An 8,276-nucleotide genomic window follows, 5' to 3' on the forward strand; every position below is an offset into this window, starting at 1 on the left:
TTACCACCTCTTCCTTTAAACAAGGTTTTTTTTTTTTTTTTTTTTTTTTTTTTTTTTTTTTTTTAGCATAAAAGACAATAGGAAGAATTTTTTTGGGGGGGAATGAATACAGATGTAGAAAAGGCATAGGCTTAACATTCAGAGGCTGATGCCCCCCCAAACTTATGATCTCAATGTGTACACTAATCTTTAACATTGGGGTGACTATGTGTTATGTGGAGCAATTGGGGATAGTTGGGTTATACCCTTTCCCGTTTTTATGGACTGCTCATCCTTATTTGGCATCAAAACTCCTGCACTTCATCCTACCCCCAGACTGGCAAAACCCCCATTTCTCTTTGAGGGAGGTGGTTCTGAAACTAGAACACAGACCACTCTTTCCTACAACAAGAAGGAAGAAATCGCAACCTTCCGGAACAAAGTCTAGTTCTTAGGGATGGCCAAAGGCACCCATCATTTCCAACTTGGACAAACCCCTGGTGACCTTGAGCACATGGAGAAGTGTTTGTATCTATGTGGGGGTAGGTAGGTAGATGGGAGGGGGAGGAAAAAGGGAAGAACATTCTGTGTTTAGAGGTGATATAGTCAGTATCATTATAGATATTGAAAAATTACCTCCTGCAAGGGGAAGTGGGATCTGGAGCCCCCAAATTGTCAAGACAGGGCACTAGGCCTGGGGTCTCTGTGTGCAACTGCTATATCTGGAGTAGGGCCTTCATGGCCTGGAGTTGGTGAGAATGGATTTTGAGCCTGAATTCTGCTTCTGCTGGAGAAAAACAGGGAGTTTGGAGCCAGAACTGCTTCTGCTGCTGGAGGTTTCCCACAAACAATGTCATTCACCATCATCTAAGCATCAAAGTTAGGGTTCTGGGCATGTGTTTGCACCATACTTCATATTCGTGAGAAAGAATTATGTTTTTCATTAAGAGAAGATTCTCTGAAATTTGCTGGAGGCCTTGCATCTTAAAGCTATTAAGCATCCTTGATCTCAGGTTAACAACATTGACTCCAAAGGGAGTGGGGACTGTTGGGTGTCTCTGGCTTGTATCTGAGCCTCCAGATTTCTTGTAACAGGCCCTAGAACCTGAAAGGTCAGGGCTGAAAAGCTCCAGGAATTGGGGAGGGGTTCCTGTAATCAGTCTGGAGAGGTTGGGAGGAGTAGCTGTGGAAGTTCCCTGCCAATGAGAAGGAATCGGGTCCAAACTGCTTCCAAATAGCTTTGAACATGGGTTCTTGGAAGTCTGTGTACATGTGGGATAAGACTCTGTATCTCTCTCTAGATTGTCCAGGTCCCAGTTCTGGTTGCACATCATTTCCTGCATCATGGTAGGGTTTCAAGGCAGTTCTGTGGTCTGTCTCATTAATTCTAGATTATTGAACATGTGATTGATTTCCAGATTTCTCTCTATCAGGTTGCATCTATTGATCAGCTATGATCATGTTGGGTACATCATGTCAGGATTAGACATCATGTCTTGGAGAAAGGTGCTCTCCATGATCAGGAGCAGCATCTCAGCTTGAACATCAGTTGCCTCTATATCCACTGTAGCTTCATGAAAAAGCTGAGACAAGATCTATGCTGTTCAGTCCTAAGAATACCCCACAGCCAGAAAGGATGGATGGATACCCAGTAGGAGACCCATCCCCAGTCCCTGGGATTGGACCACCTCCACTGCTTCTCTGATTTCCACTACCAATATCAAGGACAGTACTGCCTGAGGTAGATGGCTGATCAGGAGCAGTAGGTAAAGCAGTGTATGGGGCAAACGAAGCAGCAGCAGCAGCAGGATGGCAGTAGCAACAGCAGCAGGACCTTCGGCCCCTCTGTGCCAAATAGAGAATGAGCCCATTTTTGATCTGATGATAATTTAATATATCTTCATCTTTAAGAATCTTGCCAAAAATCAAAACAAGCTGATCTTGTTGACTCTTCAGCCTTTGGAAGAACTCCTCTTTGAACTACTTCACCAAAGCTCAATTGCAGATTGCAATCTCCTCCTTGTTCTTGGGGCTCTTGATAGTGACTCAGTTTGGGGACCCCAAATTTGGCCTGGTCCTGACCCCAGCACCAACTCCAGCCCCATTAGGTTCTTCTGTGCTATTGCTACCACTTGTCTGCCCACTAGCCCGGTCAGCCTAGCCCTGGTTCCTTCTCCCAGCCAGGTCTAGTCTGGCCATAGCACCTCCAGCCCTCCCTCTCCCCCCACTTTCCTCCCACCCTTTGTCCCTAACCCTCTTGCCACTCACCTTCCCCCCTCACATTTCTTTCCCCCATTTTCTCTACTATTTTATTTCATTTTAAAATTCATTTTTGTACTTGAATTCTTGTCACTATTCTCTTGATTTTGCTCTGGTCTTTGCTCCATTTGGATCTGTGCTTTCTCATCCAAAAACTGTACACTCTTCTTCACCCTAAAACTACAGCCTGAACTACGTAATAGGATAAGAAACTGTCAAATGGTGTCCTGCCTCCAGTACTAGCACAATGATCCTCTATAATATTTTTCTGACCAGAAGTTTAGCCCTCTTACCATACTTGGTGCCAACTCTACGGCTGCTATTGCCACATGGGCTGCTGCCACTGTTTCCAGGTAATAGCTGGTGTTTCTTCCTCCTCACAAGTTTCTGGCCCATCCTCACCTCAGTGTCTATAGGCAGACCTCTCTTTTAGTCCATCTGAGCTATAAAAATAAAATATTGTAACTTTAAAAAAATTTGGTTATCCCTCTCAGAATTTGATTTGAGCCTTTAAAAAAAAGTTGTTTGAAGGGCAGGGATGGAAGAACCCAGAAGAAATGGTCAATTCTCTTTCATCTTGGCTCTTTCTCCCCCCTCCCAAAATGAAACTAGAGTCTCTTTTTAAGGCTTCTGAAGTTTCAAAATTGCTTTAAGAAATTATGATAGTTTTACTTGTAGCTAGTAATTGAAGTTTGAGCTGGTAGATAATAAATTCAATAAACATGTATCAAGTACCTTTTATGGCAAGGCATTATACTAGACATGGAGGATACTAAAGAAAAATCTCAGTCCTTGTCTAAGGATGCTTACATTCTACTAGAAAATATAATATTTATGTCAAGATAACTTGAGAAGGGAGGGAATACTCTTTCATCTTGCCTCTTTCTCCTCCCTCCCCAAAATAAAACTAGACTCTCTTTCTAAAACTTCTGAAGCTTTAAAGTTGCATTAAGAAATTATGATGGTTTTCTTTGTAACCAGTAATTGAAATTTGGGGTGGTAGACAATAAAGTCATTACATATGTATTAAGTATCTTGTATGGCAAGGCATTATACCAGGCATGGAGGATACTAAAAAAATATCTCAGAACTTGTTCAAGGATGCTTACAATCTACTAGGGAATATAACATTTATGTCAAGATAATTTGAGAAGGGAGGGAACACTAATGGCTAAGAGCTTCATCAAAGTCTTCACAGTAGAGGTGAATTGTCCTAATCTATATCTGGCCACTGGACCTAGATAGTTCTGGAGGAGAAAATGAAGCAGGTTACCTTGCACAGCCCTCCCTAATTTAAGTCCAATTTACTTGCATGACATGGCATAATTCCCTGATGTCAGGGTCCTCTCTGAGACCAAAGGACAAACAACAACATAGTAGAGGTAGAACCTAAAGTAAGGTTTTCACTAAGTGAATCTAGAAGTCCAAGTCTAAGCGTTCTAAAAGAGAGGAGATAGGAGGGATTGCATGGAGAGGTAGCCTGTATAAAGCCCCAGAGGCAAGAGAGAGTGTCAAGTTTGGAAAATAGCAAATGAAGTAGGTCAGTGTGGCTAGAAGGCAGAATGCATAAAGGGAAGAGAAGTGAAACAATTCTGGAAAAGATGAGACTGGGAATGAGTTAAAAAGAGCTTTAAATTCTAGAATGAGAAAGGTGTATTTTTATCTTACAAGCTATAGACTAATTCCTGAAGACAGATAAATGGTCATTTTTGAAGTTGGAGGGGGATTATATGAAAGTGATTAAAAGCTAGGGGATCAGGGAGATTTTCATCTAAACTTAGGACCATAAATTTAGAGGTGGAAATGACTATAAAATTCATCTAAGTCAACCCACTCATTTTATAGATAAAGAAACTGAGGTTCAGAGAGAGTAAATGTTTTATCTAAAGTCACAAGTTAATAAGTGATCAGCCACCTAATTCCAAATGCTGTGCTCTTCAATGTTAAGAAAAACAAAAACCAGGCAACCCTTAAGTGAGATGACTCTGAGTCACTGAAAACTCTAGTAGTTCCAAAGCATACAAAAGTCCAGGATTTCCTCTGGAGACTCATAAGGACAAAAAGAGGCTCTAAAACAGATCTAAATAGGGGAAAATAAAAGATTTAGCAAACCATATTGGTGTATTGCAAAGATGACCATGGCTGACATCCACCTAGTCTTTTCACTACTTGTAAAACACCTCACACAGCAACACTGTAAAGTATTGTCCAAATATTATTATACCCATTTCACAGATGAAGAAACTGAGGTTTAGAGAGGTTAATTGGCTTGCACCCAAACACCTGATTGGTCAATACCATTAGCAACTCAAGCTCAGATCTCCTTTCTCTAGGTCTAGACTTCCTTCTGTCATCCTGCCTCTGGACAGAAACCAGAAGATCTGAGTTCTAGTATCAGGTTTTTTTAAAAATTTCATTTAATCAACCAACTATGTGACCTTGATCATGTCACTTCCCTGGGTCTCTGTAATTTCCTTTTCTGTCATTCAGGAAGGTTTACTAAAAAACTAAACCTCTTAAACTTGATATCTCTCCAAGCTAGTGGTTTGTGCACATGACCTTTTCCCAGTCCAAAGTGAGAAAATCATGGTAATAATCAAAACCTAATGCTAAGAAGCAAGAAACAACTTTACTGCCAAGAGTCTTTTCTACCCTTTTGTAATAGAGCGGGGGCCCAAAGAGAATGACAGCAGCTCAGAACCAAAGATGTGAGTCTCATAGCAACCAGAAAGAAAGAATCTCTATTTCCCCCATTAGCCAGGCACACATTTTTCAAAGAACCTGGGAGGCCTGGAATTCATCCCAAAGAAGACTAAGCTCAAAAGAAAACTTTGCTCTATAAAGAAAAGCATTTTCCATTTTATTTTTTAATTTCCCAATTGTTGAGGAACTAACAATAATGAGTCATTACTTCACATTCAGAGAGTGGTAACTGAAAAAAATCAATCGATTGTGTTTTTCCTTATGTTTATGGATATAAACACAGTAGGTCTCTATCTTTCTGAAGGAGGAAGGGGAAAACAGACTCCTAAAGTCAAAAGAAACCAGAGAAATCATTTAGCTCAGGAGTTCTTAACTTTTCTGTGTCATAGTTTCCCTTGCCACTCTTATGAAGACTATTGATTCCAACTAAGAATCATATTTTTAAATGCATAAAATAGAACACATAGGATTGCAAAGAAAACCAATTACATCAGAAAATATGGAGGGGTACCACTAAATTCACACACCTCCGATTATGAACCATTTGTCTATAAAACTTCCCACCCAGAGAGAGAAATCATCTCCAGAGGCTCCCTGGCAGCTGATTCAAGTTCTTACCCACCTGCAGTGGCAGAGAACTCTCTAAGGCAGTCATTCACAGCTTGAATACTGAATGTTGATGCAGACCTCAATAAAAATATATAAGGCAACTATGATTGGCTGTGAGCTATAAGAGATACAAAAAGAAATGAGAAATCATCTCTGCCTACAAAAAGTATATAGTCTTTGTCCTTCTTCTTGCCTTATTTGGAAAAATTCTTTGTTGGAATTCTGATGATCCTTGAATAATGCTGAATGACACTTGGGCATTCAGAGATGCCCAGACTCTAAATGGAAAATTTTAAATCTCAAGTCCCTGGAACAGTATTCTTTAATTAGTTAACACTTAATAAATACTTGTTGATTGATCAATTGATAGAATGAAGATTTGATAGTATGGTCTGTTGCTCTGGCTTATCAAGAGTAGATATGGGCATTTTTAAACTCAAACCTAGGACCTTCACTTTTTGAATTAGCAGAAGGGAAAGAAAGGAAAGAAATCCTTGTTCACATCTAGATTATTAATGATTGAAGCATTTACTACTATAATTTCATAACTTTGAGCAAATATCTTAATCTATACCTCAGTTTCACCATTTGTAAAATGAACAGGTTCATCTCAATAGCCTATCAAGCTGTTTTCAATTCTCAGTCCATGATCTTATAAATGGCAGAGCCATCAACATCTAGTAGATCACAAATGGTGTGACAACCAATTTTCTTTAGTCTTGCATCCACCACCACTACCCTTAGCCATGATTTCTGACCTGCAACAGTTAGAAGAAAGATGAATACATGTTCATGTGGTCCTCCTCCTTGTTAGTGAAGACTTTACTTCCATGCTACTTTGGAGAGAGAGAGAGAGGGAGAGAGAGAGAGAGAAAGAGAGAGAGAGAGAGAGAGAGAGAGAGAGAGAGAGAGAGAGAGAGGAAAGGAAAGGAAAGGAAGGAGGGAGGGAAGGTTCTCCTTTCTTCAGTACAGCTAGCATTCTTTAGATATAAAAATGTTTCTCCTTTCATCATATTCCCCTTTAAATATACTCAATCCCAGATATTTTCATTTGCTCCTATTTTGCCATTACATTAGTTTTGTATATATTTTTGTTCTTTTAGTCCCTGATTCTTCTTCTTTTTGGCTGAGGCTCTTTTCTGCTAGCTGTCTCTCTTTTTTATCCTTGTAGGTTTTTTTTTAATTTAACTCAACTCCCATTTTGTGTTTGATTTTTATGGGGTCACAACCCCCTTCCCCCACTCCTGAGCCATTTTTGGCTCATTTATTCACACATTTCCCCTTAGCATTTAAGCAAAATGCAAAATAATCTTCAAGTGAAATGATTCTTAGTCACTGAATACCGTAATAGTTTCAGAACAATAGGAAGCCAAAAGGTGGGAGGCTTATTTCAGCTAGCAAATGAATAGACAATTTTTCTTCTTTTTTTTTAAACCAGTGGTGATTCACATTGTCTTAGTCAAGGCTGCCTGATGTTGACTGACATTAGAGCCAGTTTTTTGTTGGCATCTGGGTAGGGCAGCCACTTTCACATAGGCAACAGGTCTCAGGGACAGGTGTGAAGCCATGAACTTGAGAGATTAAAGAGAAAAAATAGAGAAAAGAGGGTCCATAACTACATCAGCAATTTCCAACAGTTTCCAAATCATCAAGCTCTTCCCTAGGAAGCTTGGAAATTGCCCTCAAGCAGGGAATACTTGGAAATGGCTGATGAGGCTAAGTCACCCCGATGTTGAAACTTTTCTGTTCCCTCATCAGGGTCTTCAGTAGAATCAAGGCTAAACTAACTGGTTCCCCACTACATAGAATTCCCAATCCCTCTATTTTTGTCCACCTGCACTTTTTTGATTTCCTTCACAGGCTAATTGTACACTATTTCAAAATCCAATTCTTTTTGTACAGCAAAATAACTGTATGGACATGTATACATATATTATATTTAACTTATAGTTTAACATATTTAACATGTATTGATCAACCTGCCATCTTGGGGAAGGGGTTAGGGGAAGGAGGGGAAAAGTTGGAACAAAAGGTTTTGCAATTATCAATGCTGAAAAATTACCCATGCATATATCTTGTAAATAAAAAGTTATAAAAATAAAACAAAATAAACTAACTGGTTCCTGAGCAGCCTTTGTTCTTTCTTGCCCATTTGTCTTTATAGAGAGGGACTATTGTTCCTTAAAATGTCTTGTTTTCAACTGCTAGTCCAGTAGAAAAAATGACCTGGAAGTCAGAGAATCAAAAGATCACAGGCAGAGAAAGGATGTCAGGGGCTAACTGCTTAATATGTCCCAACTCCATCATTTTAAAGATGAGAAGGAGCATCTAGGTGGTGCAGGATAGAGCACTGGCCCTGGAGTCTGGAGGGCCTGAGTTCAAATCCAACCTCAGACACTTACTAGTTATGTGACCCTGGGCAAGTCATTTAACCCCATTTGTTTAAAAAAAAAAGATGAGAAACCTAAGATTGAGGACTTGTTCATAAGTACCCAAGGAATAAACATCAAATTCAGGATTTGAACTCAGGTCCTCTGATTTCTGATTGAATGAGTGATCTTTCCATTGTATCAAATTGACTACCTATACCACTCCTTTGGCATATAATCGCATCTAGGGAAGACACCAGAACATCTCAGACCCATGCTAGGAACTACTATGGATAACAGGTGTCCACTGGCAGTTTATGTCCCAGAACATAGTTCTGGGTTGTAGATCCAGGGTTG

At 39.8% G+C, this 8,276-nt stretch overlaps 1 pseudogene; it reads right to left on the reverse strand.

Moving 5' to 3' along the window:
- Positions 1 to 611: 611 nt before the first annotated feature.
- Positions 612 to 2,634, reverse strand: LOC111719877 (annotated as a pseudogene).
- Between the last annotated feature and the right edge of the window lie 5,642 nt (positions 2,635 to 8,276).

The sequence above is a fragment of the Sarcophilus harrisii genome, chromosome 2, assembly GCF_902635505.1.
Source record: "Sarcophilus harrisii chromosome 2, mSarHar1.11, whole genome shotgun sequence".
Taxonomy (NCBI): Eukaryota; Metazoa; Chordata; class Mammalia; order Dasyuromorphia; family Dasyuridae; genus Sarcophilus; species Sarcophilus harrisii.